Source organism: Chrysemys picta, chromosome 3 (genome assembly GCF_011386835.1).
Source record: "Chrysemys picta bellii isolate R12L10 chromosome 3, ASM1138683v2, whole genome shotgun sequence".
Classification (NCBI taxonomy): Eukaryota; Metazoa; Chordata; order Testudines; family Emydidae; genus Chrysemys; species Chrysemys picta.
The window spans coordinates 8,221,118-8,234,868 of NC_088793.1; the positions used below are offsets into that span (position 1 = coordinate 8,221,118).

At 47.0% G+C, this 13,751-nt stretch overlaps 1 protein-coding gene across 21 annotated transcripts in view; it reads right to left on the reverse strand.

Annotated features, from left to right (window-relative positions):
* Positions 1-13,751, reverse strand: part of NCOA1 (nuclear receptor coactivator 1) — a 338,341-nt gene that overhangs the window by 106,262 nt on the left and 218,328 nt on the right. Inside the window, exon 1 of one of the 21 annotated variants that reach the window (XM_042848887.2) lies at positions 3,590-3,744. The exons of the other annotated variants lie outside the window; for them this stretch is intronic. The gene's annotated coding sequence lies outside the window, so the exon portion shown is untranslated. Of the gene's footprint in view, positions 1-3,589; positions 3,745-13,751 lie in introns of those variants that run through there. 21 annotated transcript variants of the gene reach the window in all.

Below are 13,751 nucleotides of genomic sequence, written 5' to 3' on the forward strand. Positions count from 1 at the left end.
GCGGTCCCACGTTCTGCTCCTTTCACTGCTGCCCTTCCCGGGAGAGCCTTGTGGTACAGGGCTCTCCCGGGAACTGCAGTGGCAAAAGGAGCATAACCCCACGCCGGCAGCTCCTCCGTGGAAGAGCTGAGCGCCAGGCTGGGGGCGGTACAGCCGCGCCACAGGAGCTGCCGGCGTGAGGCTTGGTTGCCAGCATGTCTGAAATAATATTCTCTGCTGTCAGTGGGAGCTGGCTTGAAGCTCTTCTGCTGGCGATTCCCAAAGCAGGTGTGAATGCGAACTGGCTATTGTTCCAGAGAGCAAGCCCTCCTCTTCTCGTAGCAGCCCACACAACAGCTGTGCCATGTCCACCCACTGGGAGTGCTCCCCCAGGTAATGTGGGATGGATCATGGGGAAGGGTGGGGGAGAGTGCGGGCCTCAGGCTGGGGGCGGGGTCACGTGCCCCTCCCCCTTTAGCTGGAGCAGCGTACCAGCAGGAAATGAATTCTACTTGCACCACTGCAAACAGGGCCTGTTCTTACAACCCCCTAGTACCAAGCACAATGCTTATTACCATGAGCAAACCCCCAGAAGGCAATGGGATTACTCATGATAGTAAGCACCACTCTCAGTGGCGTTTGCTCTGCTTACAGTGGTGAGGCCTCAGCTGGGGTACAGTATCCAATTCTTGGCACCACGCTTTAGGAAAGATGTGGATAAATTGGAGAGAGTCCAGAGGAGAGCAACACAAACGATCAAATGTTTAGAAAACCTGGCCTATGATGAAAGGCTAAAAAACCAGACCTGTTTAGTCTTGAAAAAAGAAGACTGAAAGGGAACCTGATACGTATTCAAATCTGTTACGGGCTGTCAAAAAGAGGATGGTGATCAATTGTTCTCCACATTCCACTGAAGGTAGGACAAGTTATGGGCTTAACCTGCAGCAAGGGAGAGTTAGTTTAGATATTAGGAAAAACTTTCCAACTATAAGGATAGTTAAGTTCCAGAATAGGCTTCCAACCAAGCCTATTCCATCACAGGCTATTTTTAGGAACAAGCTGAACAAACACCTGTCAGGGATGGTCCAGGTTTACTTGGTCCTGCCTGAGTCCAGGGGGTTGGACTTGATGATCTCTTGAGGTCCCTTCCAGCCAGACATTTGGGGATAGCTCAGTGGTTTGAGCATTGGCCTGCTAAACCCAGGGTTGGGAGTTCAATCCTTGAGGGGGCCACTTAGGGATCTGGGGCAAAATCAGTACTTGGTCCTGCTAGTGAAGGCAGGGGGCTGGACTCAATGACCTGGTCCCTTCCAGTTCTAGGAGATAGGATATCTCCATTAATTTAATTTAAAAACATTGAATTTAATTTCTATGATTCTATAAGTCCTACCTGTCACTCACCACTCTGACAACCAATAGACAATACTTCCTTCCTTTTTGGTCTGTATGGAGCCATTAGGATTTTCAGTGTAAGTCAAAAACCAATCAAAGTAAAGAGAGTAGTACAAAATAGTGCCACTATAGAAAGATTCTCCTTTTGTTTTTGTCTCCATCATCCTCTAGGGAGTATCCAAACATTAATACTGCCTAGATGCCTTATTAAGATAAAAAGGCTGGTTGAATGAACTATATCTGGAAAATTATGTCTTATTGAATGAATGCAAAATTAATGAGGGCTGAATACTGACCTGAGAATAGGAGTAAGGAGATATGCCTTTTCTAGTCAACTCTGAGATCAACCACTGCAAATGCATCCTACTACAGTACTTGCAAAGGAACAATCAATTATTTTATCTCCTTTTTAAAATAATTTTAATTTCTTTAAAAAATGTAAGGTTGCATGGCTAAATCCACACAAGTCAAGAAAAGACAATATTGTGATTCCACACACAGTCTTAATTCAGCCCTAAATGACCTTCACTCTCCCCTTTGGCAAATAGATTACAATATAGTCTAGACCAGGGGAGGGCAAACTACGGGCCGCAGACCGGATCCGGCCGTCAGTTTTCAATCCGGCCCACGGGATTGCCAGCCCCGTGGCGCAGCAGGGCTAAGGCAGGCTCCCTGCCTGCCCTGGCCCCGTGCCACTCCCAGAAGCGGCCGGCACCACGTTCCTGTGGCCCCGGGGAGGAGGAGTGGGGGCAGAGGGCTCCATGCACTGCCCTCGTCTGCAGGCACCGCTCCCCGCAGCTCCCATTGGCCGGGAACGCAGAACTGCAGCCAATGGGAGTTTTGGAGGTGGTACCCACAGGCGAGGGCAGCGCATGGCGGAGCCGCCTGCCCCACGCAACCCCCACGAGCCACGGCCAGGCAGGGAGCCTGCCTTAGCCCCGCTGCCACTCCGGAGCCACTCGAGGTAAGTGGCATCGGCCAGAGCCCGCACCCCGAACCCCTCCTGCACTCCAACCCCTGTCCATAGCCCCCTAGCCCCGTGCCCTGAGGCCCCATCGCACCCCGCATCCCTCCTGCACCCCAACCCCCTGCCCCAGCCCTACATTCATGGCCCTGCATACAATTTCCCCACCCAGATGTGGCCCTCCAGCCAAAAAGTTTGCCCACCCCTGGTCTAGACTCTATAAATTATTTGATCACATATAATTTTTCAATAAATTATATCAACATACAATCTTTTCTACAATTTTCCACACAAGTGCAGCATCTTGAAGTTCAATGTATTACCGTATACATGCAAACGAGTCCATGAAAGTTACTGGCATGAAACGGCTATTTACGTTAGCAATCAAGTTAGCTTCACTTAAGTTGCAAAGATATTCTTAAAAAATGTGTCCCAAGGGTAAACAGAATTAACAAAGGATGTCTGCCGAGTCTGGAGACAGCACAAAACTATAGCTCTGGGAGAGGTGTGAACTGCCTTTTATTCATTCCTGTTAACTCAGTTGGAAGTGTAAACTTGCCAGCAGATGGCTATGAAAGAGATCATCCACTCCTACCTTCTCCAACAATAACCTGTCCAATATAGGACCAGACTGTGCCCAGATGCTGTGTGGACAAACAAGAGGTGAAAGATCACACACACACACACATATGCGTAGCTGCCAGGCATAATTGCAGCCATGAGCCAAGAGACACCCCAAAGGGGGCAGGGAGCAACACAAAACTTTTAAACTCTTTGGAGCAGGGACTGTCTTCTCTTTGTGCATGTGTATACAGCCTACACAATAGGGCCCTGATCCCTGAATAAGCCCTCTGGGCACAACTGTAATACAAAGCGACTAACAACAAATGAAATGGCACTGCCCCCACCCACACCCCCCTACCCCCACCCTCCTACACCCCTCCCCACCCCCACACACACAGAGGCATCAGCCCATGCGGCTGCACCACTGAAGGTGCACTCTCCCACTGTGCACGCCAGGGAGAACTGGAAGGACTTCTGCTCCATAAGGCGCAAACTCTCCCGCACCAATGTGGGCCAGTGCCTATGAGGTAGTACACCAGAGACCGTTAGCTCCTCAGAGCAGGGATCTTTCATTCTATACTCATCTGTCAAACCCCAGGAGCACTCCGATATAAACACGTTATCAGAAACATTTCAGTGGTCTCTCTCAGCCTGCTGTGCATGAACAGTCTGCATGGAGTGCAAACTCACCTCTCTTCGGGCGGCCTGGCTTTATCAACAAGATAAAGTCCGGCTTCAACCTTCTCCCCAGGTTCGGCTGTTCCAAGGATTCCTTTATGGGGACTGCTCAACCCACATCCTAGATCCTCCACCACCAGCTAGCCACTCTCACTGCCCTGGTATACAAGGGAGTAACAAGTCTCCTCCCTCAGTGAGTCAGCAGAACCTACTTGGCCCTTTCCCAACAGGAGCAACACTTGCTAACTGGATGGGGTTACTGCCGGTCAGTTACAGTAACCCTAACACACACAGCCTTCTGCATCCGAATCCATGTAACTGTTGTTCATCGCTGGAGAAAAACAACAGAGGGTCCTGTGGCACCTTTGAGACTAACAGAAGTACTGGGAGCATAAGCTTTCGTGGGTAAGAACCTCACTTCTTCAGATGCAAGTCTGAGAAAAGTCGGAGAAAAACAACTCATTTTTAAAACCCAGTTGCTCTACATCAGCTATTATTTCAAAAACGAGATACACTAAGAACTGCTCTCATAAGAAATGGTTCATGTAGCCTATGTATGTAATTCACCATTTTAGTCTGGCAACTGTACAAAACTCAGTACAAACTAGTAACCAAAGGGTCCATGAGCCCAATCCTTAGCCCCAGTGTTCAGCGGTGCTGTTAATTATAATATAGACATAATGATTTAAAAGGTAGTTAGCTGAGATTGGCAGTTTAATTAATTAATGGAAAACATGTCCTGGAGTGAGGGGGGACCACTGACATACTAAACAGCGAGAGAAATGATGACGAATATCATTTAAAATCTTTCAGTGTCCTGAGGCTGGCTAAACTTCAGGCCTCAGTCTTTTTCCATAAGGCTGATGGATCTCTAAGTGCCGCAAAATGCAGCATGCTGAACAGCATCCTAAAAAGCTCTTGCTCTGCACTGTCAAATAGCTGCCATGTTCCACCCCAGAGGTAGCTGCATTTCATTATTGGGTGATGTGATTCTTATCTATCCTGTACTTAACTCACATGGGTGTTTTGAGGATTAAGGGTTTGTTCAGCCAAAAACTCTACTGAAAGTGAAAAGAAAAGGAACAGTCATCCCCTCTGGTCAATTAAGGAGCTGTTTCTCCTATGGGCCCCCCAGCATGCCTGTCACACACTTGATGCTCACATACAGAAGGGCTCCCAGGGTACAGTACACTGGCATCCCACTACTGTTTGCAATGACTAGATTTAAACAAGGCTAAACCACTGGGTGGTCCTTTAGTATGTCAGCCACTACAAGCGTGATGCCAGAATGAATGGAGATCAATGGCACAACAGCTCCATGGAGCATACAGTCTTACCACTCTGCAGGGCATCAGCCACTGCCAAAGTGGCCTGCCTTCCTTGCCTTCTGCTCTCCTTATAGCTGCGGTCAAGACTGCCAGAAACCAGTTGCATGCTATTTGTCCAATGATCATCTTCTGGTGACTTCTAGTGACATGACCCAAAAGAGGTCCCCATGATCTGGGCCCCAACAAGGCTTTTTGAAATCTCCCAGAAGTCACTACTGCAGGGTGCTGGGTCTGGAGCTGTAGAACAGGTACCCAGAGAGCAGTAAAATCCCAATTAAGTGGATACGAGGCAAAACTCCATCTGAAACAGCATGGGGGTAGTGTGAACATGTTGCACCTTCTGTGCTTACATTGGTTCTGTTCCAGTGTTTCAAGTCTCTAGGGCAAACAGAGCCTAAAGGAAGTCCTGGTCGTCCCTCAGCAGCACCAAGTGGTGGTGAGAAAGGAACCTTCAGAGGAGATTCTTTTCCTCCTCCTTTCTCCACACTCCCAGAAAAATAAAGGCATTGACTCAAGTACAGGAAACATAGCCCAGCATGGCATAAGGCAAAAGTAGTAGTAGGAGGAATTCTCATTTCTTTAGGTGGTTATAGCTCTCCTGTGTGCTGCACATGCAGGGCCAGATTTACACCTTACGCACCCCTACGCATAGCATCTTCAGTGCCCTCCCTGCCTACAGCTGACCTTCACGTTGCACATAGATTTAGAGAGGTAAGGCGTTCCTAGAACGTCGGTGCCCCTAGGCACGTGCCTACTGTGCTTAATTGGAAATCCGGCCCTGTGCACATGCATGTTACATCCCATAGGATCCCTTTGTTACAGTTTTTGGACAGTGAGTAATCATGGTGTAGGCTGGCCTACGTCAGGGAGTAGTCATCCCTGCCCACATGAGCCTCACATCTGAATGGCCCTGATCAGTAATACCCGATAAGGATCCCTGCTCAGGGTAATGTTGGTGTTCACTCGATGGACCCAGAGGATGAAGGCCAAGTTCCCCATTTAGGGAAGAAGCAGCCCTAAATGATCCCAACTTCCAAGAAGCCCAAATCAGACCTTAGAGGCGCGTGCTGTACCCACACATGGAACCTATTAACACGGAACAGCACCGTGCACAAGACAACTCGTTTAAGAACTCAGTTACAAGACTGTACTCATTGACATTGCAGAGACCTGTCTAGCACAAAGCACTCAAATTACTATGGAAGAAACAACCTTCCTCTACTCAGATGGTCCACACCGAACTCAATGTGTGGCACTTATTATTCAACAACCTGTAGCACAGGCTTTATCCACATGGAATGGCATCTCTCCATGCTTATGCTTTACTGAGCTCCAATATCATCGGACATTTATCTGTCACTGAGGCCTGTGCTCCAACAGAAGACTCATCACCTGAAGGAAAGGATAGAATCAACCACCAGCTAGCAGCAAAACTCTAGTCAACTCTCTCTCATGACATAGTGCTAGTGCTTGGAGATTTCAATCACGTGACTGGCTGCAATGGAACTGGTTATGAAACTATGATAGGTTTACTTGGTTCACGTTCCCCAAAGGACACCACACACTCTGAGGGCGTGTCTGTTATGAGCTATGTTCTGGGTGCCTTAACAACCATCGCTGGACCTGGCTTGCAAACAATGGACGTGCCATTAAGGAAACTGAGCACATCCTCATCAGAAACCACTCTGCAGTGAAATCTCACCAGGTCTTTGGCAGTGCAGAAGCAACCACAACTGCAGACCATAGACTAGTTGTGTCTCAGCTCTAAGTGCATTTTCTGAATCCTTGCAAACCAGACATCCACCTACTGTACAATGTCCAGCATACATCCAAAGATCCTGCTGAAGCTGTGAAATACACACAGGCCATCAAAGAGCACATACATAACCTTGATACCCTCTGAGATGACATGGAGAGCACCGGAAGTGGTATACATAATGCCGTATCACATACAACTGCTGGAACAATCGGCTTCAGACAGTCATGCAGGAAACTGTGGCTTTCTGAAGAGGCCTTTGATATATTAGCGAAAAAGGAAGAAACACGTAAGCAGGAAAATGTCCAAGAACGTAAATAGCTAAAAGACATTTTCCAGGCCATGTCAAAGTGTAACTGAGATCTCCATCAACTCCTGACTGATGAAGCAAAGGACAGCCCACAGTACAACAATCTGCATCCTGCCCACAGAGCCATCATGAGCCTGGCTGGCAGCCTTAAGCAGCCTTCTAACATCCCCATCACAAAATCAGATGGCTCTCCCTGCTCATCGACAGACAAGGTCCTGCACAACTGAAAACACATTATGAAAAAAGTGCTGGAGCCACACACCCGCTGACTACAGTCCAGAGCTATGTGACCTGGCAAATCACATGACTGGAGACCCAGGGACAAACACTGATCCTCTGTCACCCGAGGAAGTACGAAAGGCCATCCGAATGTTATGGAATAGACATGCTTCTGGACCAGATGGCATTGCACCTGAGTTGCTCAAATGTGCCTTGGAACCAGTGCGCATTAGGCGGCATCAACTGCTCTTAAAAGTGTGGGCATCAGGCCAAGTACCAGCAGAACGGAAAGACAGCGTCATTGTGCACCTGTACAAAGAATCTCACACCAAGGGTGTCAACTACAGACCAATCTCCCTGTTATTAGTGCCCAGAAAGGTCTTCACTCATGTTCTGCTTGGTAAGATGCAGCCACTCCTTAACTGACATCATTGTCCACAGCGACCAGGTTTCACTGGTGGGCAGGTGACTATGGATTCTGTCCTTCTCTTCATGCTTCTGGCTGAGCTGCACTAAGAATTTAACCACTCACTTCACGTGGCATCTCTTGACATCAAAGTGGCTTTTGATTCGGTCAACAGGTCAGCACTGTGACTTGCATTGAAAGGAGGTGGCATTGCAGATGTTCTGCTAAATCTACTGAGCAATCTTCATACCGGTACCAGTGCGAGGGTGAGCCCTGGTTCATGGCTTTTGCCGCATTTCTACACAACCTCGGGTGTGTGGCAGGGATGCATTCTCATCCCAGCACTATTCTCTTAGGCTATCGACTGATGATTATGACTGATCACTCCAGACATAGGAATGAAGATTGATCAAGAAGTGTTCACTGACAAAGACTATGACAACTACACTGCCCTGCTTGTGGAGAAAACAGAGAATTTCAGCCCTGCCCTCCAAGACGCTACCTGCACTATGGGGTTGAACATCTCATGGCAAAAGCCCAAGGTCCAGAACTTCAGAACTGGGCTCCCAGAACCCCTTGTGCAGGTGGGGTCGAGTATCATGGAGAGCATTGACAAGTTCATCTACCTTGGCTCCAAGCAGAATATAAATTGGTCACCACAAACCAGATATTGCTCAGTGACTAGGTCTCCCTGCCTCCTGCATGCCGTTCATGTCTCATTTATGGATGCAAACATCATTGTGATGAGACAGAGTTCAATATATATATATATCAAACTACCTGTATTACCATATGGGTCAGAAACCCAAACCCTCTCACAGGCAGACCAGGAGCAGCTAGAGGCATTCCATGGTCCGTGTCATTGCCAGATCTTGAGGTCCGACTTTGTGCGAAATGTCAATCTCACAGATATGTGTGGCCTTCCTTCAAATGCTCATTATATTCAAGATTGGCATTGCACGCTCTATGGCAATCTCGCCAAGATGGACAAATAGACCCCAGCACACCATGCTCTCAAACTCTCCATCAACACGCAAAGGGGTGCATGCTCTGATCCCACCTGGCGCCGCCTGCCAGGCCACCCCAGAGATTTGTGGATTCACAGGATTGCGCCAGATCTGGGAACTTCACTATACAAAGCCCAGTGTGACGCCATCAACCACGGTCACTGTGGCTGGCACAACGGTCCTCAGTAAACTCTGTGTTTGATGATGATGACCAGGGCCGGCTCCAGGCACCAGCCCACCAAGCTTGAGTTTGGGGCGGCACCTGGAGGGGGGCGGCGCGATGCTCCGACTCCGGCCGCCGGGGAGAGCGGAGCCCCGGCTGGGCGCTCCGGCCTCCCCCCGGCACTCTGGCCGCCGGGGAGAGCGGAGCCGTGGCGGGCTCGCCGCCCTCCCCCCGGTGCTCTGGCTGCCACTCCGTCCTCCCCCCGGCGCTTTGGCCACGGGGGAGAGCGGAGCCGCGGCGGGCTCTCCGCCCTCCTCCTGGCTCTCTGGCCACTGGGGAGAGCAGAACCCCGGCCAGGCTCTCCGCCCTCCTCCCGGGGCTCCGGCCGCCAGCGGAGCCGCAGCAGGCTCACCGCCCTCCCCCCGGCACTCTGGCCGGTCGGGGAGAGCGGCCTGCGGCCGGGCTCGGTGCCCTCCCCTGCCGCGCTGGGGAGGGGCGGGGGACAGCAGGAGGCTTTTTTGCCTGGGGCGGCAAAAAAAGCCAGAGCCGGCCCTGATGATGACTTACAGTGAGATGCTGAAGTATTTATTAGCCCTTGACAATATAAGATGTTTAATGCTTCAAGAGGTAATGAGCAAATGTTCTGGTAGAGTTATAAAATAAAGGCAACATTCAGGGAAGTTTGTGAGATTATCGGCAGCCTCCCCTTCCCCTTGTTCTATATTTAAACTGTCAACTAGATTAAAATCGTCAGCGCAGGAATGAGAATTTTATTGACATGCTTCATAGGTGGTATGGCTCTATAAAATAAACACATACAGAGCACACTGCCGGGTGTTACAGCACAGGCAGAGATTTTTATAGCACTGACCTGGGGGAGTTTGTATCTGAAATCAATCCCTGATAGAAAAGAGATTCCAGAGGATACAGAGAGACAGATTTTACAAATGTCTGTACAAGGTGTGGGCAGAGAGTCAACCCATTTACTATTTTACACTCAAATGGAGGGGAAGAGAAGGGGAGTGTGAGACATACCCAGAATTCTTTCACAGGAACATTCTACATGGGACTTGTGGTATAACATGTGGAATTAGTCACTCCCCACAACACAGAGGTACTCATCCTGAAAACACCAAAGGCCAGATTCTCTGCTGACTTGCATCTTGTGCAGTCATTTCTGCCAGTGCCCAGTGAGTGCAAAATGGGTGGAAAATGCTACCATGTGAGAACGAGGCATACTTCATGACTTCACACTGGTCTACATGACTGTGCAAGGTCCAGGGCAATGGAAAATTGGGCCCTGAGGAACTTGACTCATGTATGTTTGCAGGACTGGGCCTGATAACCACCTCACTCTGTTTCAACCTATGTCTTTCATATAAAGCAAAATAAAAAAACAGAGATGACCCCCTTACTGTTGTCAGTGACACAGCAGCCACGTACTGGTTTATCAAGGCTGGGCCATCCTTTCCTATCGTTTCACTCATCCACATGGAAAACACTGGGAATCCACCAAGATTAAGAGGACAAAGCAGAGGGAATGGATACTTTGCTGGCAAAATCGTTTTGATCCACACAACAATTCCGGCATTTAATCACTTTCGGTTATCCAAAAATTCTCAGCCTGCCCGTGAACTAAAAATCCAGGCATACATAGGCTGGACGATGCTTGAAACCAGATCACAGCAATTCACAGATCTAGTCACAGCTAGGACTCCTGACAGATGAGGATATTTTCCAAGGCACAAATGGGAGCTGGGCACCAGGCTCCCACTGGACAACCTTCACCAACTGAATAGCAATGGGAGATGAGTGCCTACATTGCCCCTCTGCCCCACTGAAATCTCTTAGTATCTCTATGAGGAAACTATTTACAGAGCACAGCGCAGTCTGTAGTAACGCCTACCTCCCTTTTGCCCACATTCATTTGTTTGTTTCACCCACCTGTTAAGTCTTGATTTTAACCCAGATTGTAACTCCTTAGGGATTGTCTTTTTAAGACTACATACGTGTAATGGGCTTCTGTTCCCTGACTGTGGCCTCTAGGTACTACCATAGTACAAATAATAAACAAAGTCTTAACAGGTTATAAAGGTTTATTTTAATGTTTATTTTTAAAAAAATGATCAAAATGAAAGTAACTTTACAAGTAATTTTTTTTAATCAAAAACAATGTTTGCAAATTCTAATGATTTTGGACCACACAATAAACTTAATTTTATTAATTAAGTCAGCCACAATGAACAGGTCTCAAGAGACAAGAACATTGTCCAGTTAAAAACCCACTTTAAAAACAAAAAGTGTGCCAGCTATGCTGATTATTAAAACAGGAATAATGGTTAAAATCAAACTTACTTTTCACCGTGTGCCCCATTTGCCCACGGACTGCCGTTCATTCAGATCAGACAAAGAACACTGACTAGCCAATGCTATCTTCTGGTCCTCTTGCACTAGCAAAATGCTGCAATGTTTGATTTGCAAACACTGGGGCAAAACCTGCACCCCCAACTCCTCCCCCTGGCAGCACCCCAAACTCCCATTGATTTCAAAAGACAACTGAGGATGCTTGGCAACTCATAGCCATCATGTTACAGGATCAGGCCTCCATTATCATGTACATTGTATTCTAGAGCCTGCTAATTGCCTTTTATAGAACAAATGCATAGATCCCAATTCTGATTCCCCCTTAAACCAATGCAAATCATGAGTAACGCCAATAAAATCAATGCATTTAAACTGCAGAGATCAGAATCAGGCTGACAGTTGTACACTGAAGAGATTACAATCTAATTTTAGACTCGACAACCTTTCATGCAGTTTTAATTAATTAATTAAAAATCCCTTAATTAAAAACCTTTAAAGAAGTTTGAATTTACTTTATTTCCAGGAGCCATTTCCACTTGCAATGCTTTTCATACAACGTTCTGTTGTTGGGTTTGGGTTTTTTAACAAAACCTGTATGTTAAACTCCTATGATTTATTTGAAAGCAGTACTTCAGGGCCCCAATCTGGGATCGGGGCCCCTTTATGCTAGACATCATAGACACTTAATGAGATGACAGTCCCTGTCCCAACGAGCTTACAACGTAAGAGAATCAGACTGAAGTGATCGCCTCCCTCCAGCTCTAACACCACAGTGAGCCTCACCCACTCACACGAATACCTGTTAGACCTAGGCCTAATACAAGGTTTTGCAAATTACTGAATAAGGAAATTTCACCCCGTACAGAAGGCCATCATGAGGCATATACAACATTTAAGTGCTATAGGCCATGTGCTGGCCCCCTGCACAAGGGTGACTGTCATCCTGCTCTAAATACAAATCTCAAAGGCTCCATTTCTAGACTATCGCCATATATTGTAACTTAAAACCACATGATATTAATGCCAAAGTCACAGCAAAGCCAGTTTAGGCTACAAAGCCTGTGGTGCTTGGTGTTACTCAATGCATACAGATGAAGGTCAAGTACCTAATTAACTTCTTCAATTAATAGTATTTCTTTTAACCTTAAACAGCAGAATCAGTAGTTAGCAGACAACTTTTATTGCCCCACAAATCACTTTACAAAAGAAAATGTGCATTTCAGCGAAGACAGGAAGTTTAAGATTCTCTAGATTGAATGTTGCAGGCAACAGACCTAATCATATCATTCTACGCATAACACAGATCATCTAGTTCATATGTGCTCTCTTGTAAGGATCTAATCCTAACAGATGCCCATTATCTAAAATTAACAATAACTTCAACATAGCTCTGGGTGTTCAGTCCTGCTCAGGATCAGGCCCACATACAATACATGCAGAGACTCTGACTACGTAGGAGAAAAATGATTTTTCTTGTAGTTTTGCATCTTTGAAGATAACATCTCACGGGATTTTTCCTCTTGAGTGTCTTTTTTCTAGTGAGACACCAAGAGAACTGATATGGGTTAAGAATTAAGGAACAACATTTATAAATAATTTATAGCTTCTCTATTTTCTGAACATAGCACTTCATAGTCAATGCACTGCTACAGTACTTTATTTACTGCAAGAGCATGATGTGTGAATTTCAAAATCCCAAGAGCAGTTGCATTCCAGCAGAGAGATCCTCTAGATATTTTGTCTACCTGGCTTATTAAACAGAACACATTACACTTGACTGGGATTACCATTGGTGACTAAAGCATACAAATGCAAAACCATGACAAGAAATTGTCAGAGGTTATCCGTGCAGGTCTCTGGCAGGCAGGTGAGTGAATAAGGTCTCATTTAGACTACATTCTAGTGATAGTTTAATTTTTTTTTAAGGAGAGTAAAAAATGGATCAGAGTTCCTAAACTATACAGAGATGATGTAACCGCTCTGAAGTATCTGGTATTGGTCACTGTCGAGAGACAGGATATTGGGCTAGGTGGTTCAGAGGTTTGATCCAGTCTGGCAATTCCCTACATAATGATCCAGAAAGTAGAACCTCACTATTCTCCAACTGCGAGTAATTCCCATTGACACAAGGGATCTGCTTCTTAATGACAGGGAGAAACTGGTTGTGAAGCTTCGTGCTGCTGACCATGAGGCACTTGATTTCAGAACTGCTTCACTGAATATAAGAGTATTTGATTTCAGGAAAGCAAACTGTATGGGACTGTGAAACCTAGGGCCAAATTGTTCCCAAGTGAGGAGTACAGAATTTAGTCCAGGATTTAGAGATCATGATGCAACAGGAGGAGTATTAATCTACAGCCTGAATCATCCCCTCCTGGAGTAAAACCCAAGGTTTTACCCATGATTTCAGGGGAAAGAAATCTGGATGTAGGTCCCATTGCTGAGTTTCTCCCTGACCATTCCATTGTGAATTATCCCAACCCCCTTAAGGAAGAGATAGTGGTGGCCATCCACAAACCTGGGAAATCAGTGATCACTGGAGGCCAGGGCAATCTGCCCAGAGATCTCACTAGGTTTCCATGCTAGTGCTGGCTCCTAGAAACCTTTCCCTGGTCTCAGGA